This window comes from Pezoporus wallicus, unplaced genomic scaffold, assembly GCF_028554395.1.
Source record: "Pezoporus wallicus isolate ANWC-B61680 ecotype Strahan unplaced genomic scaffold, APGP_CSIRO_Pwel_v1 contig_6899, whole genome shotgun sequence".
NCBI lineage: Eukaryota > Metazoa > Chordata > Aves > Psittaciformes > Psittacidae > Pezoporus > Pezoporus wallicus.
In genome coordinates this window covers 4,023,557-4,051,023 of record NW_026638613.1, presented here as the reverse complement: position 1 = coordinate 4,051,023, position 27,467 = coordinate 4,023,557, and the positions used below count along the sequence as shown (strand labels likewise).

Below are 27,467 nucleotides of genomic sequence, written 5' to 3'. Positions count from 1 at the left end.
ATATACATTTCCTATATGGAGAGATTTTATTTTTAGGAAACACAACACTGATGTAATGGTATTTTTATCAGATACTTGAATTCACATACATACTGATGTAAGTATATACACATATTTATGCATACATCCCCCCAGTATGCATGTAATTAATATGAGCTTATTGGTAAGGAAAGGCTATGGCTTAGTAAGAAAGAAGGTACAGAAGCATGTACCAAATACCCAATCTGTACCCACAGCATAAATGTACTGTAAATAAAAACTAATCTAAATAAAACTTGTTTTGATATAACAGCAATTGTCATATTGCAAGTTTTTATTCTTGTAATTCCTAGGAGATGGGGTCATCCCCTTCTGCCCTCACAGCAGCTCTTTCCCTGCCTCCTTGTTAAATGCTGTAAGCAGCACAGAGAGAGATGGAAAACAACTTTACTATCATTTGTCACTGCAGAGGACTTTCCTTTCTCATTCATCATCCAGTTCTGAAAGAGCAGGTTGTCTTTGACTCTTCAGTTATTCAGATGAGACAACTATTCTTTTTGTTACCTTTGTGAATTTTTGTTCTATTAACATTTTCTGAAGTCTTAAATTTTACTGCTGTTTATAGCCCTCTCTTGTCCCTTTGCTCTAGCAACTCATTGTACATTCATAAAAATTACATTTTGGGGATCAACAATAGCAGGAAAGTATACTGATGCAGCAAACAAACAGCACTGAACTTCCTAGACCATATGCACACAGAGCCAGGAGAAGCTTCACATTTTAGAATGACAGAAACATCAGTGCTTGGCTGGACAGTTCACTACATGAGAAACAAATTTTCCACATTTACTCCAGATATTGATATTTGGTTGCATGAACACCTTCTGTATGGACTTCAGTGAGCAGCTGTCCAGGGTGACTGCCTGGAATTCTGGAAGGGAACATTATAGATTTAGCAACTGAACCCCTTTTCAATAGTGGCCAAAGAAAAGGTTCAGAGAAAAACATAAGGCTCCTGTAGCATGTATCTGTAATGGGTATAACATAACCCCTTTCAGCTGTGAGAAACATACCCCAAACAGAAACTCTCTGGGAGCCTTCAGTAATTATCTGGTTATTGATGCACTTCCACAGTGCGAGTCTTACTGGTCAGGATTGCAGTCCTTCAGGGGTCACAAAAGGGAACCGTAAAAATCCAAAGAAAAATAATTTGTCACTAGTCCTCAACAATCCTGTCTTTAAAGAAATTAAAAATCCAGTCTATAGTGTACTGAATTTTCATCACACGTATTCTCTAGAGAGAAAATTTATCTTGTGAAGAATATATATTCCCCACCATCCTCCCTAACATCTATTTGTTGTTTTATTTATTAATTTTTACTTCTAGAGTGAAAATACTAGCACAGAGTATGCATTTTGACTTAGGATAAACAGTAACTAAGCATAGAAAAGTTAGTGCTGGGATTTGTCCTGTTTCATTGGCTGAGATTGAGACCCTATTTACATTTATGCAGTTTTGATATAACATTGATACCTCACTGTTTCATTCTTTCTGCATTGCGGTACTGTTTTAAAAATCTGTGAGACTGAAGTGGAGGCATATCTATAACATTCATGCTATAGGGATTTTTAAGATCTATTATGTGTTAGCCTAATATACGTGGACATGTTAGTAATGGAATGAAATCCTGATGCTGCAATGAACTTTTGTAGTGGTTACATGTACAATATATTTGCAGAAACCTAGCCTAGCCTGTTACAGAAGCAATTAAATAAAATGCTTTTCCAAATTACTCTCTAATTCTCTAGTCTAGTTGCACAATTTAATTCTGAATTTAATGAACTGTAAATGTGACATCAGAATTTTTGTCTAATACCAAGAATTTAGATTTAATAAAAAAAATTTTACAAAACAGATATGTTTAACAATTATAGTGCAATTAAAATATGCAATCAAGCTTGCATAAAATATATACTCAATCTCAGGATATATTTACACAATGTTCTTTTTACTGAAGTAGAAACTATAGTAGTTTCTAACACTACTAGAAAACTAGCTGAGCTCTCCTAACTGCACCATAGATTGAATTTCCATAATAAGTCTGCTGCATCATCTTGACTGATGTTTCCATGAGCAAAGCAGATTCCAGTTTGAACTTCTAATTGCATACACCACAACAGTCCCTTTTTTCGCATCTTACATCCTCTTAGCTTTGCTTTTTTCACAGTCAACCTCTCCTGCATAATCTATTCGGAAATGATTGACAGTTCAATTTGGGCTGAATTTACACTATATGCAAGGGGAGATTCTGGACCATAAATATTGGGGAAAGGAAGAGAAAAAAAATACAAACTTTTGCCTTGGACCAATTTAAGCAGGTTTTGCATTGGCAAAAAAAAAAAAAGGAAAAATATTTGAAATAGAAGACTATATGGGTTCTATACATATTGTAGGCAAGGACAATTTGGCATTGTTTAATTAAGATTTGGGTTTGGGGCAGAATGACATTTTCACACATTTCTAAAAAATTGCTGAAGCTACCCTGGAGATGTGAGGGAGGAATAAAGCAGTAACATTGCAATGAACAAAACATAGATTTTCATACACTCTACAGGGACTGTATATAATCTTTAGCAGTGTAAATCACCATTTCATCACTTTCTTCCATTGGAGTCCTTTGAAAACAGACCTCTTAACAGTCCATAATTCCTCAAAGGATGATCATCACTGACTTCAAAAAAGTAGTCAAGGTCATAATTGTAGGACAGAAAACCTGATTAAGATGTAGAGTCAACTACCTCAACCAACCTGCAGAAGAAACACTTGCATTTTACTGCAAAAGGTTTTTTCTTAAAAACTCCTTTCTGTTTAGAACAAATGCTTTAGAGTATAAAAAAGGTTGGTCAAATATCTCAAGATGCCAACTTAGATGGAACTCAAATCACCTACCAACATCACTCACAGTTGCTTAGGTTCTTTTAATATTTACAGTATTCAACCAAATGTAGGGGAGTTCAAGAAAATCCTACCTTCGATTACCATCCAAAACTCGTTTTATTCTCTCTTTCTTAATTAAAAATATCTCTGCAACCAAAGGTGCATTCATATCTTGATTTGTACAATGTCCTTGAGACAAGTACAAGTTTTTGTGCTATGTGCCCCTGAGGGCACACATTTACTTTTTAGACTTTCAAGGGATTGAACTTTGATAAATTGCAATACTTTAAATATCCCAATATCTGTGAAAGGAAAAACATAGAAAGATTAGAATTTACACAGATCTGGGGAAAATACTTAGAATAATTCTCGTGAGAATTCTGAGTGACAGGAGACATGTCAATTACTTTATTTCTAAAAATTGCAAGGAGGGAAAGATAATTTTGAGTAACCAGCAAAATTTCTTTCATATTTCAGAAGTGTTGCTATTAAACATTAAGCTAAATGGAGTAAAAAGTGATTTTCATGATGTTATTGGATTGTCTACAAGTTGGATTAAATGTATTCTGAAATAACTGACTGTATTTACAATATAATTATTTAAATGTATATATCATAAGATGCAGGTGTCCTTTGTTCCTTATTCTTTTAAATAAAGCAAGGGATTATTTCATTTTTCAGAACTGATGGGTGCCTAGAAAGAACAAAGATTCATTCCAAGATTCATTCACAAGCAAACTTGCATTAGCTTGATTAAGAGATATGCATAATAACTCCTTAAGAGTTATATAGAAAAGAAAAGAAACAGTATTTATAGCAGAGCTGGAACAGTGACTTCCTTAGAAATAGAAGAAAAGGATCTAAGTAGAAAGCACAGTCTAATAAAGAAATGAAAGGGAATCTTGGACTCTATAGCTTTAATGTAGCTGTAGGCACAGTATACAAAATGTAATTTTTAAAAAAAGACTAACCATGTTCTTGTGCCATATTTTTTTCTAGATTTTACCTTTATTTAGTCTGTGAAATGCAAGTAATTATATTTCAATTGTTTTGTAACATGTCTCCACAATGAACTATGCTCTGAGTGTTTTTAATTTTGTGTGGGTTACTTTGTACTGCTGCAATTGACAGGACATTTATATGAATATCTTGTATCAATGTTATCAATATCAATATTATATGAATAACCCAGGATACTGAATCTTCTTTATATAATGGACATGATGTTTTGTAAGAAAATGTTTTCTTTAACACAAAGGGTCATAGTACTTCATACTTTGAGTCACAGGAAGGTCTCTTTGTCTGAATATTTTGCATTTCTCATTTAAGAAAAAAATTCAACTTCTGTCTGAACACATAAAAGTCCATGGAGTGGCTAATTGCCTTATAAATGTTCTGTCCAGCTCTAATTAAAGCCATGTATTATTGAGACTCTATGCCTGTTCTGAACTGAAGCAGTAGCAATTCTGAGGAGATTCTTTGTCTAATATTTTAAGTGATATGATAGTGCTATTAATGCAAGTATTTTTTATTTTCTTGAGGAAAGTCAGTTGGGCTATGTTAGCAAATTACTCTGGGGGGTGCTTTAAATTTAAGGGCAATTATTAAAGCCTGCCAGCAGAATCACCTTAAACAAAGCAGGTGAGGGTACAATGTAGCTTGTGATAGAGAAGCAGAAAGAAGAAAGGAAGTCATCTCCTAAAGTATTTGAAGAATGAAAGTGAAACAACAATTTGAGAACTAACTATGGTAATACTTTAAACGTGGTTTGCTATTAGAAGGTTGAGAGAAAGAAATCTGACCATAAATACAAAATAATAAAACAGTAAATTAAACCCACAAATTAAACAAAATTAAAATTGGGGGTGAGGGTAGAGGTGTGGGGTGTGTAATTTTGATTTTAATAATTAACCTTAGATTTCAAGAGCATCAATAAATTTGTAGCACTTTTGGAAAGAACATCTTCCAAAATGAAAGGTACAGTAAAATCAGTCTTTTCACTATGCTATTTCCTACCTAGTGCCCGTAAATACAGATGCAATAACTGATAGCACTGGCTTAAACAATTTAGAAAGGCTGGTTGGAAAATGAAATGACTGAAAAATGCAAAGAAATCTATTTTATTCCTAAAGTATTATCTCTATTTCTGAATTTGTTAACTTTTTTTTAATGGAAATAATAGAAATGATTAAAAAGCAAAGACTAATTCTTAGCTGAAAAAAGTATTTTTCCTGCTTTAAATCACAGGTTTTTATTTTTCTTTTGACAAATAAAAATATGATAGCAACAAGAAGACGACAAGATTTTGAGTTCATTCGAAATTACAGTAACCTTGGTGAAAATATTTTCTTAAGAATTTGAAGAGTTGAGTTTCCATTGTGAATTATTGCAGAACATATATGTTTATTTATAATCTTTTTTTTGATGAAAAAACAAAATTAATGAATATTTGTGTCACATGTCTCAATTAAACAAAATAGTAAGCTGGGTTGTTTTCAGTAAGTGTTTAAATAAATATGATAGATTAAAATGTGAATACTAGGAGGAGCACTGACCATGAAGTATTACCTATTGAAAGACACAGAATATCATGCCCTGATTTTCATGCTGACCCTTTCTTCTCTCCAGGCCTGAGGTACATTATTGCATCATGAACTTAGTTTTAATAAGAAATGAGTTCATAAATACTTTAATATCTGGCCCTTAGAATTCAAAACCATCTCCTTTTAAAGTACAACCCTCCAGCTACATTTAAGAAATGGTTTTCATTTCATTCACATTCAACTTTCATTTATATAAAATATTAGAATAACATTCATTTCACATCTGCCATATACTTCTATAAAAAGCCAGATTTGACCTTGGACCTAGGTTTTGGAGATGGCTGCCTTTCTGTACTATTTATCTGGCTACTTAACAATGCAAAGATCAGACTGTAGTAGCCAGATCAATAAATTTCACAGAACTAGTAGAAGTCAAGCTTATTTCTTAAAAAAAATCTGAACGACTCACCATGCATATGTTCAAAATAATGGCTCACAGATGCACATAAATATTATCAGAAGGACTTGGAAAGAAAAGTGAAGAAATGTCACATGAACTCCTTAGAAAAGAAGAACCAGTGTAAAAGGCATTAATCCATGAATCTGCATTTCTAAACATGAGTCAGGCATAGAAATATCTCTTAATATATTATATATAATGGGGAAACCTGACTAAGAACAGTTTCTTTTTTATTTTTTTGTAATGTTAGCTCTAAAATATTTTTGTTCTGGGTTGTTTTTTTTTGTTTGTTTGTTTTAGAGTGAAAATATAAGCTGTGCAATGATCTCCATTTATTTTTCCTGCAACACCTTGGAATAACTCTTTCTGATCAAAGATAAATTACCATAGTGAACATAATTCTATTTTTTTTCCATCTTAAAGGTTAATAAGACTAACAACTTGGCAGTTTAAAAAAAAATGCAAAGGAAAACCCCTAATTTCTACAGATTACAGTTGGATGGAGAAAAAAAGTGAATCCCTGGATTGATTCCCAAAGGTGAGATGGGTGGTTACACAACTCATGGGCTACAAGAGGCCCCTGTGGAGTTGCAGCCACCCAGGAGGGGCTATGCTGTTCTCAGCATCTAGCGAGAACAGCAGGAATTTCCTTCCATGGCTGCAAGTTAAAACAATGAGCTGAATCCGAATCAAGAAACACAACTGTGCAGGTCAGAAAAATGAAGCTGTAAAATGCCAGTCTTTTATATTTAGGGAGTAACAGAAGCAAAATAAAACCACCCAAATATCAAGAAGTTCCATGTCCTCATGGCCCCAATTCTGTCCCTAGATAGAGCTGAATATCCCCACTAATTTGACTAAGTCATCATTGGCATAGCTGAGAGCAATGTTCACTCCTTTGCCTTTTTTTTTTTTTTTTGACTCCTAGAGAAAAATTTCTTTGATACATAACTAATTAAAGTGCACAGGGCACTTTTTGCGTAAGTTGAAATGGTGGGAGATAACTGGAGACCTGTTCTCTTTGCATGTAGAATAATAGAACTTGCTGGCATTTATCTAAAGCAATAATGAACTCTTTGATCTCTTTAATCACATAATCCAGAGAAAATTATTCTTGACCACTCAAAGAACAAGTTCCAAATGATTAATAGTCAACAGCAAAAGACTTATTTTAACCTGATTTGCCCTAGAGACACTGTGCTTTTAGCTTGGAATGCTTTCTCAACTTAAAAAATTCAATTAATTTTCATTCTAATTTGTTATATTTCTTCTTCATGAGGTGGTTGCTTGATTTTTATAATGCTAAAAGTGACTTCAACAGAGCTTTAACTGAAAACCTGAACAATTGGGATCAATTCTTTCAACTGTATTTTAAGCAAATTATCCTTTTCTAATTGTTAGATTTTTTTATCCAGTCTCCTAAAGCACGTAATGCACATGGATTTAAAGGAAAAGATTTCAAACTATTATTACAAACCGAGGCTTTAAAGTGGAGAGCAGCCACTCAGCAGGAGTATTTAGATGGAAACCATATTTGAGGAAGAACAGTCCCACAGTTTTCTTCCTAACATATGGAAATGTTAAAAAACATAATGCAAAGGCAGAGGCTGATGCAGAGTGAAAACAGGAAAAAAGACCTTCTGGTTGAAGAGTAGCAAGAGCAAGTCTTTCTTTTGGTTGTGACTTTAAGTACTGTCTGCTTCTGCAGTATGTAGGGGACATATGTTGCCAACCCCTGTATATACAGAAATGTAAATTCCATCTTGCAGTAACGCAATTCCTTACCAGAAAGTAAAGAAACACATAAAAATATTTTAATGGAAATAAAATTGTACAGAATTGGAATGGGTGTTGAAATGGGTACCTCCAGGTGAGTAAAACCAGTCAACAATTTTCTGTGCTCATTACTTTATGTAAGTATGAAAACTAACGTTTTTCCTCTCTTGCTCCCTGCCCCCTATGCCCTCTTAAAGTTTTGGAAAGAAGCAGAAAAGAAAAAAAGTCAATTAAAAGTGTTGAATGTTCCTGAACTCATGAAGTACAGACTTCTGTTTTCCAGCATCAAAGCTACAGGTAATTTAATGAGTGCAGCACAAATGCTGAAAGAGCCTCTAAGGTTCTTTTCGCTGTAGAACGTGTACTGAAAGACATGAAAATAAATTTGGTGAAATACTTATAATAAAAGGATCTGGTTTAGTGGACTTCAAAAGCATGCTAGACTCCTCGGAACACTGCTGTTAAAGTGTTGATGTAACTAATAAAATTTGTAGAGATTAAGTCACTCTCATGGCCCGAGTTCAGTGGTCCAAACTACCTGGCTTGTTGAGGGCAGACTCCAAGCTGGGTAACCGAAAGCACTGTAGCTGTGGAGTAGCACTGAAATAGGCCTGAAATACTAAAACAGTAAAACCTCTTCTTTTCATCAGCCAAAGATGGTACTTGAATCTGGGTCTTCCACGTTCCAGAACTGTACCCTAACATTAGCACAAGTCCATTTTCTCTTGCTAATCAACCATGACTAGACAAAATGGTTTACACTGTGCAGATGGGCAGTTAATTTCTTTTTCTGTTGTGTTAGCAATACTCTCCATGATGTGGTAGCAGCTGTGACGAGGATGGTAGATGTCTCCAGTCTATGCTCCATTTAGCTCCTGCATGTCAAAGGCATTGTCCTGTGTCAGGAGTGAAAAGCTCTGTAAAGAACTGAAGTGTCTTCTGAAGCACTGTTATATTTCAATAATTTTTAGATTTCTGTCTTTTCTATTCTATTTTTCTCTCCCTTCTAACATGATACCAGGACCTGTTGACTTCTGGAGCTCATAATAAGCTTTATTAGCCACAATTCTTTTCTTTAAAAAAGAAAAAAAAAATAAAGAAAAGGAAAAGAAATAGCAGCAGTCAGACTCAGGCTGCTAAAATGGCAGAGCATACATTTTCACATTAGAACTGTGGCTGGCACAGATATGACACCATGAAGATCAGAGCCTAATCTATGTCTTGCTAGAAGCAAATGTAACAGCACAAATTTGTCTGAGAATTGGCACACTACATACACAGTCCCCCAAAAAACTGTTTGACTAATAAGTGTCCAGCAGAATAAAATGCGTAAAGGATTCGTTAGTTTTGAAGGTGCCATTTATGAGGATAAATTCCTTCTTATTTTAAAAAGTTACTTGTTACAAAAGTAATGTTCTGTTATTTCTTCTTATCCTAACTAGCTTTGCCTAAGTTTCTGCACAAGTTCTTTGGAAGCCATGAGTTACCTGGCTTACAAAAAGATATAGTATGTTAACAAATGTTCCTTATCTTAACTGCATGTGGTCTTTGCAGATATCAAACTGTATTTATCATAAAAGAATATTGATAACATTTTTCTATAGGATGCTGTAAGCACTTACCAAATTTTAAATAGAGAACTGCACACACAGTTATTAATTGGATGGCTTCTTATATCTGGAGAACATGTAAGGAAAAAGTGTATACACATTATACCAATGAGATTAAGAAAGTAATGTCCTGGAAGTAAAATGACAGTACATAATACATAGGTTAATAATGTTATTTGAGTCAGTTGCTCTGTGGATAGCTCCCTGCAGTTTAAACACTAATAATATTTTGCCTTAGTTTAAATAGAGAAAAATATTATCACAGCTGGGAAAACTTGAAGTGCATTTTCAAATGGAAGCTTAGAAACCTCAGGTATTCTATTTAATAAAAATTATTAAAATTTTAAAAACAGTCTGAAATTATACAGTGAAAATACATTTGGTGAGGATAGGGACAAAGTCTTAAGGAAAAATGAAAGTTTGTCTTGAGTAACGTAAAAGGGTTTCCAGCTCTGAATCAACAATTTCAAAAACAAACCATCTGAGCTTTTATGTTACTCTAATCTTTATAAATCTAATTTCATTTTATAAAGAATTTCCCAGTGCTTGGCATATTTTAATGAGGTAAGGTAAAAAATGAAAGTCTCATTAAGAAAAAGGAGTAAGCGTAGACCCCTAGAGCCATAAAGTTGTCACATGTCCAGCAAAGATATTTCTGCCTTTAAAATACTTCTGCCATAAAGTAACTTTCACCTAATTAGGCACCTGAAGAACAAATGGATTTTTAAAGTACAATGTACCCTAGTTCTTATTAACAGCTTTTGTCAAGAGCTCCCCTTTTGAGAAGGAGCTCTCATAAAACATATCCTGGTTACAAGTATGACTTTTTCTCACTGATATCAAATATTGAAGAGTTTGGAATTCATTTTAGCATTGAAATGGAATTTGAAATTTCCTGAAAAATCTGAGCCTAGTACTTATTGCTTAAAATTTATGAAAAGATGTTTTATTTTTCTATTTGTAATTTTTTTTTTCATTTAGAATGACATTTCTGAAGTATCTGTTTTAAGCTTCACCTTACTTCATTCCATTTCCCCTAGATTTTAGGAAAATAAAGCTTAAGTCTTACAACCACCTTTACAAATTTGTTCTAGAATGTATTGACAGATGCTCAGAGATGTAGAATATTGTTATCCATTTTTTGAAAAATATAATGTAGTTGTTTAAAGTTAAAATGAATATAACAAACAACATTGTTCAGGGTGTTAGTCATAAGAAAATTCATGGCTACACCTGTCTTAGACTCTGGCTAGGCTTTTATCTTGAAGTGGTTGATCTCAAGGAAATGGTCTGCCTTAGTTAAGTAAACTCATTAGTTATAAACCAAAATATTTTATGTAAGATTTAGTTCTACTTTAACTAAAGAAAGTAGATTTTCTCACTTCTGTAGGTGAAAGCAAAAAGAACTCACACTTTAAATTATATTTAAAGTCCTAGCTTTTTGAACTTCTGTTACATGTTTTTTTTCACATATCTGAGGCAGAATGGTTTGTATGAATGACATATAATGGACACCCGGTACATGGATGACCTCTCAAATTCTAACCAGCTACCATCCTTGCCATCAAAGCTTGATATTTTATCATGTTAACTTCCAACATCTTTCATGACAGCCTCAAAGACATCATTAGATCTATCAACACCATTTTCCACATTTTGTCCAGTATCTGTGCCAAATATTTCTAAATATCTCATTAATAATTGAATGTTTGTTATCTGCACTGAACTCTTCTTTTTAAGGCATTCTCCAGTTCAACAGTGCTACAAATTTAGTAGGCTAATTTTAACTTCAACTTTGTCACAGTCCTTATCTTCTCACTTTCTTGAAGTTTCAGGGCATGATCTAGTGGCTCATGTATAAAGCACCAGAAAACTGCATTCATCAAACAGCAACTAGAAAATAAAAAGATAATTATGTCTATGTACCACTCTTTATTGTATCCTGCATGCCGAGATCAAAATAACCTGTATACTGAATATCATTCTGTTATATTTTGAATGATGTTTTGGAAGCACAGTGTTACTATACGAGTATCATAAATTATATATCACTGTCTGGGATCATGCACAGATATTCCCAGGAGACTCTTACTCTTGTGAAAACAGGCAGTGTGTAATGTTGACCACTGAAACTGAAAGTAATCAGGCGAGAAATTTCCTGAACAAATGTAAGTAAGTGTGGTATCACATTATTCTTTTCAGCAGCAGACAAAATTTGTCCAACACTATCCTTAAACAGTATTCTTTTCAAAATGACATCACACAACTATGACACAATCTTCACTACAAGAAAGACTCTCTAATTTTACTTCAGCTATTTAATGCTTTCATTGCCTTATCCTTCGGTAAAGGCAAAGTGAAAACGGGTATCTATTTTTTTTTGGCACAGAAAACTCATGATGGAGTGAAATCACAAGAGAATTCATGCCTTTTACTGACTTAATGCATGTTCTATAGAATATCTCAACAGTGAAAGGTAATTATTATATTCCTAAGTACGAAAGTTTCATAACTCATAGGCACCACAAGTGCATTCAGATTTTGAGAGTTAAGGTCAGTCACAAGAAAAAAGAATCCCTTTTTACTAGCAAAATCTTAATTTATAAGAAATATTTTTTATTGATTACCACTCCAAGAACAGCAGGCAGCTAATAAAGCACTTACTTAGATGCTTTTTGTCCATCCTTCCATCTGCCTATGTTGAAACTAAAGCCATTGCTTGAGGGCTTTTATACATTAGATGGCAAAGCTCAGAAGTCATTTAAGAGAATATTATTCTATTTAAAATTCGAAATTATTTTGCTTCTCATATGTTAAATTTGCCTTTTTTCCTTTCTGAATTAAACACGAGTGTTTTCTCACAGGTTCTAGCCATTACAATTCTTTAGCTGCAATATGCATTTTGCTTTGTAATATATTTAAAATATTCATCCTTAACAAAATGATTACAGAGTAGAGCCGATTCTAATAAAATTATCTAAAATACAATGGGGTTGAACTCTATTTTAGGTTGTGGCTCATCGGGGTTTATACGTCCATGAGTACCCTTTAAGTGAATAATACACTGCGCTTCATGTGTTTTGTGCAGATGAATAAGCAATGGATTGAAATGAAAAGTCAGAAAGTTATTACATGAAAATTAAAAGAAATTCTTTGGTGTAAAATAAGACATCACTGATGAAAACTTGCATTTAGATGAGTAAAATTTCAGAAGAGTCTGTACTTTATAAAGGGAGGATGGAATACTGCCAGGTTTTCTTACGTAAACAGGATGTTGAGGTGGGAACTGGGGTGTTTACAGGCAATACAAGGTTTTGGAACTTCTATTTCACTCTGTCTTGAAACAATGCTACTCTCTCGCTTTAGAAATTAAAAACATGCATCTTAAGCCAAGATTTTCATGGCATGTTTGTATACAAAATTCATTCTACCACAGGGTAAGATACTGAAGCTTTACAAGGTGACAGCAGATGAGCAAAGTTCTTGTATTTCAATATTGGATTCCTTAGAAATTAATTGAATTTCTAGATTGAGGATTTAAAACTCCAAGTAATGCATTTTATTAGTACAATCGCTGTGCACAGTGGATTTAATGTACCACTCCTGTTAATAATAATGTACCTCTAATCTACAGTGCACTTTAACTGTTGTGCAGAAAGCTCTGACTTGAGTCAGGGATGTGGAATGCTTGACTTCCTTCCAATATAGTCAAATCACTTGCCTATCAATGCTTCTAAAAGGAAAGAGCTTCCAGATTAGGAGGCACACATACATCAGAGATGGATTCTGAGCAGAGGGTTCAACCTGATGCAACAAAAACGTGGGTTGACCATGAACTGTCTTGAAATCACTATAGTAGCACTATTCTGGGCATTGGTAAACTGAAAATCATAAATGTTTCTGCCACACTGAGCAATGAAATGCTTCCTTAGAGGAGACTTAAATACAAGTTACACCTCCTTAATTTTATTTATAGATAAAAAATCTGGTCCAGATTTATAGGAAATTGGCAGTATAACTGAAGCTGCATTTCAAGGAAGAGAGAAATTTAGTAGCAGAGATAGATTAGATAGATAGATAGATAGATAGATAGATAGATACAACTATTTACTCATTCTGAAAAGGCAAACCTTGACTCACTAGGAATGGGATATTGAAAAAGCACTCAACACTACTACCCCTGAAAGTCAGACAAAACTCCTGCTCAGCTGATCAGACCATTTCTTCCTATACTAACTACTGTTAGTGACAGCGTCCATACAAATTTTATTAATGTTCATTACCTTAGATATCTCACTAAAATTAACATGAGTTAACTAAGTACTTCCAATCAGACAAGCTCTTAGAGACAGAAGCATCAAGTGTCACAGGTAGCAGCTATAGACAAGACCTACATTTCCTGCAAATCCCTAGACAGAAAAAACTTTTCAGATTTCTGCTGCCAGTACCAGTGATGGTATTTTAACTCCCGTGCTTTTGTTTTGTGTGCTTCTAAAACAAAAGCCAACTGGGAGAAGTTATCTGTAGGAACTCAGTAAACACCATATTAGATTTTTGGCAAAATTATGTACAGGATAAAACTGGTTAGGATCTAGCATTAATTATATTATGTGCCTTACCAAGGACATAAAAAATTTGCATTGGGACCTGCCAGTAAAACTTTGTCAAATAGTACAAGACAGTGCATGGAAGGCTTAAGTCATGTAAAGAAAAAATGTTCATTAATTAATCTGTCAAGCTCAGTATATTATTTTTTTTATCCTCTCATTACCCTTTACTGTGCATTCCATTTAGCAGTATTTCAGTATTTAACTGAACTCTGTATTTAATAAAAGCAAAAATATTAGCGTATAGATCCTAAACAAAACCACTTCTGAAACATATATGTAAATGTATGTACATATGCCTTAAAACATTTAATGTAACATTAGATTTTCAGCTGATTGGCCGCATGTTGTAACTTTTAATGATGAATGGAAACTTTCTGTTTACGTAGATGCTCATGAATTTTGATGCTACACCAGAAGGAATTAAACCTAAGAGCATATTTAATAGGCAAAATTTCCCGTAGGCAGCTGTTAATGATACAAATATTTAGTCTGCAGTTTTTGAAATAAGATGATCAAGAATCTTCCACAGTCACACTCTAGGAGCATAGGAATCCAGGATATGCAAAAAAGCCTTTCTATCAAATGCAGGCACATTCCAGAGATGCATTTAAGCCTTAAATAGCTTTAGAAGAATTTAAATAATAATAAATTACTATAATAACAAATAAACTGAAAACATAAAATATTTTTTCAAATGTGAATAGTGATCATAAACACAGCAAGATTTCATGGAATTATTAATGGATTATATTTAGAGTGTCTTTTATTCTGCACCCGAGTTAATGTTGGTCATTTAAAGAAAAGAGTTTTAGAAGCTTGCTTTCTAAATTCCTCTACACACTTATCATAGAAGGCTTCCAATTCTACTTCAGTGTAATAACTTTTAGTGTTAATACAAATTATTTATATTCTCTGATCCAAGGAACAGAAAAATGCATGAGAGAGTTTTGAACATCAGTCTCAAGGGTTTTGCTTACAGCTATCATTAGGACTTACTTAAAAACCTGGATTACCTTCCAAGTTTGTCTCCTGATAACCAGGATGCACATTACAATGAAAAGAAATGTTCAATGTTCAGTGCTTTTCAAGAGAGAATGTATGACCTGCTTTGATTGTGCTCAAGATAAGTTGAGAATTCTGAAGAAAGAAAAAAGAAAAAAAAAATAGAATCATAGAATGGTTAGGTTTCCAGCCTAGTTCCAACCACCCTGCAATGGGCAGGGTCACCTCCCACTAGATCAGGCTGCTCAAGGCCCTGTCCAACTTTTAACAGTGCCAGGGATGGAGCATTCCCAACTTTCTTGGGCAGCCTGTTCCAGTGTCTCATCACTCTCACAGTAAAGAACAACTTCCTTATATCTAACCTGAACTTCCCCTGTTTAAGTTTAAACCCACTGTCCTATCACTATCCTATCACCCTGATGAAGAGTCCACCTTCAGCATCCTTGTAGGCCCCCTTCCGATACTGGAATGTTGCTATGGGGTCTCCACACAGCCTTTTCTTCTCCAGGCTGAACAGCCTCAATTTTCTTAGCCATTTCTTAGGTGAAGATCCAAGAGAAGACCTTCACCAGGTTTGGCAGACATAAAAGACAGTGCAGCCTTGCTTTGTATGATAATCAGTAGATATTTGCACTGTAGAAAACTCAGGAAAGAGTTAGATTTACTGATTTTATCTGTCTTATGATATGTTTATATTTTAAACATATCATCTGTGGAGAAGCTTGCAGAATTCAAGTTATATATTAAAGTAGTATACATTAACACCTATTGATTGATTACAACAGATCCATGAAACAGAGCTAAAGGAATGTGCGTATTTTCTAAATTTATATAAAAGATGCCAGTTAGGAACGGTTATGCTTCATTCAGTGCTTCTCCATAATGAAGGGTTTATTGTTTAAGATTAGCAGTCCATTCTGTTTGAAAGGATAAATGTGTTCCTAAATGCAAAATTCTATCATTAGCATGTTTTTTTCCACTTCAGTGATTTTTCCATTTGTAAATAAAACTCCACTATTTGTACGTCAATTTATTATCAAACAATTAATAGTTCATTCAGATATAAATACGTTTAACAGTATAAAGATGTTTGATTGCTGATCACTGTCAGTTATTTTAAATTCGTTTAAAAAGTTCTCTTATATGTAAAAAACTTGAGAATGCAATCGTGGCTGCTTTAAAACGTCTAACTATTATTCTTTGTACAACCTTTGGCATTGATAAGGCTGCCTAGGGAGTACACCTGAGAATTTAATCTAACCTGCCTTCATGATAACACACAATATTTGCTGGATCTTGATGGAATTTATATTCACTTCAGTAAATTTCCTCTGATTTATAAGCTTAGATTTATCTCATGTCTCTACTATATCACACATTATTCATCATTTAGAAGGTTAAGAGATATTTACTACAAAGAACAGTTTTTTAAAAAAACACATAGAGTTCTAGATAGAAAGGCACTGGCAAGGAAGAAAAATTGTTTAGCTTCTCCAACTTCAGGCACATCTGAAAATAAACTATAGCAGCCGTAGATGAAATGCAATTGCCTAAAGTCAATAGAGTTATATATGGGGTGGGAGGAACCCACCATCACACTGTAGCATTTTCGAAAGTAATGACTTATAGGAAAGATTTCCAATAAAAGTTAAATTATTAAAGATGTAGTAATTGGCTTTTATGTTAAAAATCAACATGAAGTAGACAACTACCATGTTCAGACACTTCCTTAAAAAAACAAACAAAAAAATCAAAAAAAACAAAAAAAACACCCACCAAAACAAACAAGAAAAAAATAAAACACCACCCCAAAATATTTCTGTTTACCTCAAAGCCAATGTCATCAGCAAGACTCAGATCAACTTGACAATCCAAGAAAAAAAGAAAAAATGTATCAAAGGTATATATGCAGACATACTTCAAGCACCACACTGATTTTTCATTGATATAAAAGGTATTTGCATACTAGGATCTTCTGAAAATTCCAATCTCATAATTCCAACTTCAGGTATCCAAATACTTTAACAAAGACATTCCTGACTTAAGTCTTCCACCTTAATCAAGGGGTAGGGTTATCCTAAATCATCAGCAGTTGGATCGTTTTATACGAGCTAAAGCAGCAGAAATCTAATGAACAGTAACAATTCAACAGTGAATCCATACAGGCTGGGTACAGCTGATACTTCCCAAGTTCTATCTTTAAAGTTCATGTGGCAACCATTTTTATTACTGAATATATATAATTTGTCAATCGATTAGCTATTTCCCATGGTTATAATTTAGAGCTACTATTTAAATTGTAAGTAATATAGGGAAATGTATGTCATCAGTATTTTTTGTACATAGTTTTCCCTGTACACAGAAATTTTAATAGATATATTCTGTGCATGCCTTTGTTCTTAAATGCCTGTGGTGGCCAATCTATCAAACTCAATATAATCTGTGGAACAGCCTTCTGGCATGTCCTCCTGATTCAATGGCATCCTATAACCTGCTGAGTAGTAGAAGAAACGGTTTAACAAAATTACAAAATTTGGCTGCGTTTATTCCTAGACATAGTTCCATAAGTTTTGAAGAACTAAAAAGTGCATTAAATTTTATGCTAATTTCCTTTCTTAAGAAAAGCACAGTCTTAACTCATGATCTATGGCTCAGTTTTTTTCCTCTGAGACATATTTCATCATAAGTTCATCTGTTCAAAACATTTAGCTTCTTACAGTGAACAGGGGGAAAGAAGGGGTGATGTATTTTCTGTTTGGGTTTTTATATTCAGTAATTGTGGTCACCCAATCATGAAGGCCAAGTTCATCAAGGCATGTACAGATGCACTAATGTATTTTTGGAAAACAGGCTCTTTATTGAAGAAACATTTTTTATTATTAAATAGAAGTGTGGAATTCCCTGGGGTACTCTGATCAGAGTCTGCAAAGACGTGAGTCCTCCTGTTCAGCATTCCTATGTGTAGTACTTCCAGCTGACTTTTAAAAATCAGTTCCTCTCCAAAGCTACAAGAACTTTGTCTTTTAAATGAAAATGGGGTAGACTTGAAGGTTTTGTATGTTGAGTAAATCTAACAGTTTCAATAATGAAACCAAAAATTAGTCATAACAATCAGTTGTTATTCCTTGGCCAGAGATATTTAAATAATGAGAGTGTGAACTGACAGCACCATGCAATAGTGTTTGTGTAAAACACTTTATATGTTGCAGAGATGATCAATAAAATAATGACTTAGAATAGCAAAGAGGTAGAATCTGAAAGAATTGCATGCATAAATGACTAAATTATTTTTAAACTTTCATACTGCCTAAGTTTTACTAGCTTATCTATCTAATGCGCTTTTAAATTAAAACAGGTAGGCTTGATATTTTCTGGATCAGAACACATCAGAGGAGTCTCACAATTCCACTGTGTGCCAAGGAGTTTTCCTAGGAGGCTTTGTAACTACATATATCTTTCTCAAAAATAAATGATGAGTCATATACTTGCCTAAACAAACTTTAATGATGGGTGCTATTTTGTCTGTTCAAATCAAGCTGATTAATGTATCATACAATATGCACATATTCTGTGCATTCCCTTATTCACTTGATTATTCCTGCATATTTCTGAATAAGTTGCTGAGGATAGGTAATTTTTTCTTGTACTTTTTCTATTTACTCATTCAATTTAAACTGGTAATTACCAAAAAACAAGGTAACTTGAAAAGTGGCGAAGAGGGGAACAAAAATGCCTTTTTCTACCTCACATACGAAAAAGCCAAATGAATATTTACAAGAAAATAATAAAAAGAAGTCACTTCTGAAGCCAGGCAAATAGCCAAAAACATGATTGGAAACAGCAGGGGAGATTTCTTCTTCATGCTGCTTCTTTGACTACTGTATCCTTTCATTGTGAACCTTCGCAACTCCACTGCATGGAGATGGTGCTCTGTTTTGTACTGATGGATCATACCATCTGAAAACTTTGGAAATTTGACAAAGTTTGATAAGAAAATCAGTTCATACCAAAGCTGGTTAATGGAGAAGAAAATTCTTCAGACATCATCAACCGAAGTTATTGCTACTGTGAACTCATGTAATTTCACTGGGTTTACTAATTCTGACTATTTACATGGGTAATGAAGCTGTCTGCAGTTTTTTAATACTATGTGGCTTGCCCTATAAAACCTCAAAAGAACAATTTCACCAGTAGATGGACCTGGAACTCCAAAATACTTTTGTTCTGATCCTTTCTTCAGTATGACAAATTTTATCCTTACAAATTCTAGGGAAGTCTTACTTATTAAAGGAGAGAGGCTTTCTTTCTCAGAAGCATTTAAATTGGTATATTAATGTAATATCCCAACTGTGCTTACATTTTGGGTTTCATTATATGTTCTTTCTCCTGTTTAGTCTTTATTCTATCTAAGTGAATTCAAAAACTCTGTTTTCTGTGAAGGCTCAAAACATCCGAGTCCACAAAGTAACAGCCAGAAGACCACTTTCTGTTTCTTTCCTTTTTGAGGAGCTGAATGTCAAACTCATCTCACCTCTCTTTAAACCAAGGGATAATTCTCTGGTCTTAATTTGTAACATTCAGCATTATGCTCTACCTAACTAGGCATTAATCTGTTCTGAAGTTGAATCTCTGTCTTGTAAAGTCAAAGAAACCCTAGGGTTTGCATAACTATCTATAGAAGGACTGCAGTAAGGGAGGAATCTTCTCGCAACACTGAACTAAAACACCTGTACTCCAATGTCAGCTTCTTCACTCCTGGCCCAGCAAGTACCTGGGGAAAATAAAACACAGACAGGATTCCCTGAGCTCCAATGTCCCCAGGCTGCTCCAGAAGCAAGCTAGTACTATTGGCAGCTGGCATGCATCATGGTATTTGAACAGCTGTAAGCTAGGGGAAACAAATTAGTTCAAAGAAAAAAACCTTTCAGGAAAATGGCAACACTATATTTAGACTCCTATTCAAATAGCCCTACTTCAATGAGATGGCGAGTGTATCATCATCATCTGTGATTAGACATTTATCACACTGTCATAAATTTGTGTGAGTTTATATGAAACTGCTATGAAGATTGTGCAAGGGTTGATGCAGTAATTCAAATATGTGTATTTAGAAGGATAAATCCAGTGAGGAGACACCACACACTTGACAAGAGAATTAACAGAAGTCAAGTGGATTCAAGTAAATCTGACATAGGATCTGAAAAACCTGTGAACAACAAGCAGAGATATGCACACAACTAATTATTCACGTCATTGTTTGGAGTAGACTGAAGGGGGATGATATTATAGTAAAAAATATGGAAAGCTTCCTCAAAAGTAAAGATAAAGCTGCTTTTCATAGAGATAATGGATAGGACCAGAGGAGGAAAAAAGAAAAAAAAAAAAAGAAAAAGGATGATACTAGGAAAAAGCTTTCTTATAGAAAAGATGATGAGGTGATGGAGTAAACTGGGGGGTTGCCAGTACCTCAGGTCTTTCAGAACAGATTAGTCATTCATGAGATAACAAAATAGAATTATAGCTATCAAACCTGTCTCAGAACAATGATGTAGACTGAATGATCTCTTCAGGTCTTCTTCAGACTTAGACTTCAGAGTCTAATTCCAAATACTGCCATTGCTAGCATTTTCATGTTCTTGTTTTTTTTTAGGAAAATATTTGTTCAAAAGACAAATAAATAAGGCTTCTACAGGCATACCGCTGAAGTCTTTACAGTTTGTGCAAATTCCATTATTTCAAGCTAAATATAACTATCATATAAAAAGTCTGGGATAGGAAGCAAACAAAAAAATAGGCAACCAGAATTGGATTTCTGGAACAGACACAAAGGCATTTCTTCATCTTAGTCACAAACAGAATAATATATTGCAGGAAAAAAAAAACCCAAACTGTAATAAATTCAAAAGGTAGCTGTTCTTCTCCCATAGATTTTAATATATTTCTCCTGAAATCCCAATATTACACAAAATCACTAAGATTTTTAAAGAGAAAACTGCTGGTTTGATGTTGCATTTCAATTCTGCTGCAAAGACCCGTCTGCACTTTGTCTACTGGTAAACTAGATGTCAAAAACAATGCCTGTCTTGCAGTGGAAGACATGAGCACCTTCATACTTTCAAACCTTTCTGGCTATAGCTTCCTACATAGCTAGATGGAGATAGGACTTGCACCTGTCTCAGCTTGTGTGCCTGATATTTCTGCAGTCAACAGAACACAAACATACCAATATACCAACAACAGAAATATATCACCTTAAAGGTTTCTGTCATTTTAAAGCCACATCTGGCTGCTGGACCAGCATGCTAGTAGACTGTCTTGCACACCAGGAGATTCAGACACAAAAATATTACCTAGAAATTTGCCTAGAATTCATCTGACAGCTCATTTCCCAATCTGAGCTTTAACAATTTTCTTTCTCTTAGTCAACACAGAAGACCTTATACCTCCTCTGTCTTCAGCATTTGGCAAGAGACTGAAGAGTGGCTGCCTCATGCCAGGCACCCTTCTCTTCTTACAGTGCTGTGGATTGTAATGAAGAGCATTAAAATACTGTTTCTGATACCTTTTTTATCAGCCTAGCTTACAGGAGCTATCTATCCAGTCACTCATTCTGTATAGGTATTTGTGACTCTTTCTAAACCCCAATCCCTTTCAATCACACTCACAGATATCACAAATTTAATGAAAAAGTAAAAGACTAAGCCATAATTAAGTCTTTTCAAATTTAATGAAAGTATGGGTTTGAGAACAGAGAGAAGACTGAATGACTTCTGCTTTCAACAGGCAATTTCTGCAGTCATAGTAACCTGTGTTGCAGTTTAAACCCAGTCAGCAACTAAATACCATGCAGCTGCAAGCTCAGCCCCTCTTTTATCCCCTCCGTCCCCAGGCTGGATGGAGAGAAGAACTGAAAGAATGTAAAAATATGCAGGTTGAGATAAGAAGAGCTTAATAAATAAAGTACAATTTAATAATACCACTAATAGAAGGGAATAACAAGGAGAGAGAAATAAAACTAAAAGGGATGGTGGGGAGGAAAACTATGATAAACACAAGTGATGCACAATACAATTGCTCACCACCCGCTGATCGATACCCAGCCTGACCTGAGCAGCAATCTGGCCTTCTGGGTGACCCCCCCCCCCCCCCAGTTTATATACTGGGCATGAAGTACTGTGGTATGGAATACCCCTTTGGCTAGTTTGAGTCAAACGTCCTCTCTGCTCCCTCCAGGCTTCTTGTGCCCCTCGTCACTGTCGTAGATCAGGATGAGTGCTATTTGGTGACTACTAACACATTATTGTGTTATCAGCACTGTTCTCAGAAAGCCAAACACAGCACTGTACCAGCTAGGAAGAAAAATAACTCTATCCCAGCCGAAAACAGGACAATATATTATTGCCAAATTAATGTGGGGTCAACAGCTCTATAGCTCAATGATCAAAATGCAATCAGTTCTTAGTTTCCCTGACCTGATACAATCATTAATTTTTTTTAAATTTTCTTATTGAGTAAAATCAAGCTATAAATTCTAGTGCTTTTTGTTCTTTAATTTAATACAAATATAGTTTAGGGACTGAGCTATACTTCTAAAAGTGTTTGTAATGGTGTAGCTTCAAGGAAGGGACTAGGATATCTTGTCGAAATCTGCTTAAGAGAGATATAACTGGATCTACTGTACTCCTATACTGTCTTACATCCCAAAATATCATGTTTCTATTCTAAATATTTTTAGAGAAAAATAAAAGCAAGTGTGAATAGGTCAGAATAAGAATTAAAAAATTCCAACTTATTAACTGAGCTTGATTTGAAAGACGCAGTCTTGATTTATACAGTAAAGTACCAAACCCAAATCCAAAAATATTTGTATTTATCATCACATTCCATTAATCCTTCTAGGAAGTAGTTTATTTAATTCCACATTTTTCTGGGGTTAGTTTTTGGGTTTTTGTTGTTTGGTTGGGGTTTTTTTTTGGTTTCTTTTTTTCTTCTTTTTTTTCCTTAATTGTTAAGAGCTTGGCAAACGGATAAAAAACGTCACTGATATGTTTTGCTTACTTTGCACAGCTCTGCCTGTGTGACTATGTAATTTTAACTGGAAAGGAGTCTGGAAAAAGAATGATACACAACTTCTAGAATAATGCCGTGTTGTCTCGCTACGTCAGTGAAAAATAAGTAAGCAAAATCAAAGCCAAAACATGGTAATGAAAGTAAGATTTTTCAGTGAAACTGAAGGGTAAATTGTATTAAGCCACATATAAGGCATTTTTAAAAGTGGATAAAACACAAGTGCTCCATAAACCACAGCTTTGTGCAAATTAGCAAAATAAATAGTAGGAAAAATTGTGATAATCACATTATTTTCAGTACAGGTATCTTTGCAGCTGCATAGAACACTCAGCCTATACTCAAATACTGAGTAAACCAAAGCAAAGTGAATTTAATAGGTCTATTAAAAGTGTGCTAATGTATCTTTATGTAACTTAGGGCAGCAGTACCAATTCTATAGAAATAAGGGTAAATATAATGTGTCCTAACAAATAGTGATAACTGATTTTAACAGGTAGTTAGAAAGAGAATATTTGTTTAGATCAATATCCAATTAAGAGTGTGGCTTTCAGAGAGTACTCTGGGGTTTTTTCAAATTACAAAAGCAAAAGCTATTAGTAAATCTTATTAGTTTCATGCTGGTCTCTTGAGATTTTTTTTCACCTGACTACTTTGTGTCCCTTGAAAGATGATTTTGAACACAGTGTGATATCGATTGTTTCAAGGCACTAATGTGAACTGATCAAACACAGTGAAAGAAAATTTTACTGTATACATAGTCAAACTGAAGACTAAGATTTGTCAACATCAGAGGTTAATAATTTCCACTTTACTAAAAAATTAACATCTAATCAGTGACTCAAGAAGAAAATGGAGCCCTACTCATATTTATAATCATATGGACTCTGGGTAATGTTACAGCAAAGTAGCTGCAGAAACATCAGGAAAGTATGAACAATGTATAAACAATGAACAAAAGGTAATTTTTTTGAGGGAAGAAAGAAAGAAACTACGCCCTCCTTCTGCCTTTTTGCATTCTTTGTGTTTCTTCAGCCTAAATGAAGAGTAATGCAAGACCATATATGCTGATTTCTTTTACTTACTGAATAATCATACAAGATGAGAAGTAAGACTAGAATTAGATTTCTTTCTTAAAAGAGAACAACCCTTCCAAAATTCTGCACATATTATTTAGTGGAAAAGTACTGTAAGTACAATGTTGAATGAAAATGATGAGATTTTCCCTTCCTAGAAATAGGAGGCGAGATCCTGGAATGTCTCCCTATCTTCCCCTTCACAAAATGAGTTTTAAAGCATAGATAGCTTCTGTCTCTTCAGTCCTCCAACATCAGTCTTGCTATGCAGAAAAACAGAAGTCCTCTTAGGCTTCAATATTATACCCATAGTTTGAACATTTCAGCTAAAAATTCAAAACTAATCACCACAACTAACTCCTCCTTTTTAGTCAGTTTTTTCTCTATTTTGCCTAGATAAGAGATGGACTGTGGCTGGCTGATTCCCCTGGAGGGATGACAGAATTATATGTCTCTCCTGCTTTCCCTCAGCTAATAAATGTCAGTTGACATACATGGCCTTGTGCTGCCTGCTAATTAGACTATCACTTAGACAGATTAACTAGATCAGTGTGATAGTGTAAGCCTAGTTAGGAAAAGAATCTGAGAATATTATAAAAGAAATTTTTACAAAAATTATTTTCTTCATTAAAAATATATATATACAATACAGTGAAAACAAAAATATTTTTAATTTAAAACACAGTGACAGAATTATTTTAACAGTAAAAAACTCCTGAATATAACATGTTTCTCTAGTAATAACTGTTTTGATGAATGATATGAACATCACATCATTTAGGTTCATAATTCCTCCTGTCAGCCCCTTGATATCAGACAATGTTCACTATGGCAACAATATTACATAGTCATGCAATCTCCAAAGTACCAAGACTAAAAAGCAAACCAAACAAAAAAAAGATGTTACTATCAAGAACTAGGAGACAGACAATTATAATGATGATACAGAACTAACAGCCTTGGTAGAACTAATGAGAAAAAGCACACTAATTTTTTTACATATAGATAAAATTATTTGTCTGCTATCATCATGCTTTCAGAAACGAGTATTTTAATTTTTTTAACATAATTTAAAGGTTTCTTTAGCTGGGTGCAATTCAAAGCATACCAAAGGAAAAGGAAAGCCATCACTGAGGTTTGGGATCAAATACTAGTTTTATAGACAGTAGGAAAAGAAAAAAAAAAACTTATTTCAATATCAAATACAGTCTTCTCACTTCAGTAACATACTAGCATCAACACAACAATCAGAGAAAAAATTGTGTTCTACTTTTGCAGAGACATTATGTGTTGTATTACGGTCCTATTACACTATTCTTTGAAGTTTCTATTGCATGTGAATGAAATATCTTTTCATTACAGAATCTTCCAGCTATGAAAAATGACATGTTTTGTGTTATCGATTTATTTATCCCACACACAATATTTTTTTACACTATCTTTCATAGGCTATCTTTTACACTATCTTTCACAGGACTGTCAGCAGAAATCCTCACTTTAAAAGCTGTGCAGTTTTCCTGTGCTTCAGCTGTAATGAAATTAAAAAAGACTGTAGGGCCTATTGTTAACCAGACTGGATGGGGCTTTGAGCTACCTGCTCTAGTGGAAATGGCCCTGACTGTGGCAGGTGGGTTGGAACCACATGATCTCTATGTCCCTTCCTACCCAAATTGTTCTGTGACAGTATTCAGCATACCCACAATCTGTGTGTCAAATGATTTTAAACAAAGAGTGGTCTTTTGTGTACACCAGCAACTTCCACTCTGACAAAACTGAAGTGAACTTCATCTAAGTGAAGAAAAGAACTTCCAATAGTTTCTACTGTTCACACTTGAAGGATGCTTATTAAAAGGAAATGTGAAGTGCACTAGTGAAGAGAAATAGCTAATGTGACATAAAAGCAAAACTAGCATGATGACCTACTTTTGTTGTTCTGCTGAACGAAGTTATGTTTCCTCTTGCCTCGAGAGACTGTGAATATCATTACTTACAGTACTAAACATATTATGCACTTACCTTCAATGACAGCTCAAAGCACAGAGGTAATCCAGGGACAACAGTATTTAGCTTTAGTGACAATTGCACCCAGTGAAGCCCTGGGAGGTGTTCACTGCACATACAGGATAAGGAAACAACATAAAACACAGTTGCAGGTGTAGTGGAAGACATTAAAGTCATCACAGATATTAAGCCTGAGATAGGAAGACTGATTCTTATACGTTTTCCACCTGATTCCCTGGTGATTACTAAGACCTGATAACTATCCTGACCTTTACCACTAAGGAGGCTAATTGAAGAGGCTAAATTGCTTAGGTAATGCAAATGAACACAATGACAGGTGTCAGATAATTTGTTGTTAATTGGCTGTGTTAAGAGAAAATGAGGAGCAAAATATTAGCTTCTTTTTGAAAACAGATTCAAACAGTTATCATAACTCCTCAATGGGTGCCTATGTAGCCTCCAAACATTCTTATCCATAGAGGTTTTTCAGGTAGGGAATTCAGTCTTGGTTCTGCAGTTAGACTATCTTGAGACATTCACAGCTATGAACTTAATTTTTACTAGAGAGATGTTTCTAAAATTAGGTGGGAACTGCATATAAAGAGTAAAGTTTACTCTGCAATGAGCCCAGAGTTCCTGACTCTATGCTTTGTGGACATTGAGGCATTTGTTATTCGATAACCTTTATTGCACTTTCTAGTGTAAAGGACATAAAATATCAACCAATGGAACATTTTTTTTTCTTTTTTTCTTATCTCATATGATTGCATCTGTCACAAAGGCTAACTTACTGATTAATGGACTCCAAAGATTTTCTGGGAAATTGTGTTCAACTAATTGATCATTTTCTGACATTTAATTCTTCTTTTTCTTTTACATCTTCTATACACTTGCTGCATGCAGAACATGAGAATATATTTCATAAAATGTATAAATACAAAATAATTAAAGTGGTATCTCCAATTGTTTCAGGAATTAAAATAACATCTTGGCAAACGTTGTATCAGCAGATGCAGGGCTAGTTTCTGCATCATTCAGCTTTGCTTGTAGCAAAGGTATGGGCCTACCTTAAAACAAGTATAAACGAAGAAAAATGATTCACTTTTCATTATTTGCATTAATTTGGATTCAGTCTCTAAAATCATTGTATTAACTGTTCAAAAATAAACAAGAGTATAATCCCATAACTACTATTTAAATCAGAGTACTTTATATTAGAAGGCAAATGTGCGTTCTTACTTTCAATAAAAAACTTGCTTTCTTAGATTAAATTAGAGGCTGGTTAAAAGGTTTTGGACACATTTGTAAATGCAGATCAATATGAAGAGTATTTAACTATACATAAGAAATGGGATCCAACCTTTGGAAAGTAATCAACTCTATTCATTATTTCCACTTCTTCCAA

At 34.3% G+C, this 27,467-nt stretch overlaps 1 long non-coding RNA gene across 1 annotated transcript; it reads right to left on the bottom strand.

The window, feature by feature from the left end:
* Nucleotides 1-26,290, bottom strand: LOC130600352 (uncharacterized). The gene is made up of 3 exons (XR_008972438.1): nucleotides 26,078-26,290; nucleotides 19,646-19,689; nucleotides 1-910 (listed from the first exon to the last, which is right to left on the bottom strand). It is a non-coding gene; the product is annotated as an uncharacterized LOC130600352 (long non-coding RNA).
* Between the last annotated feature and the right edge of the window lie 1,177 nt (nucleotides 26,291-27,467).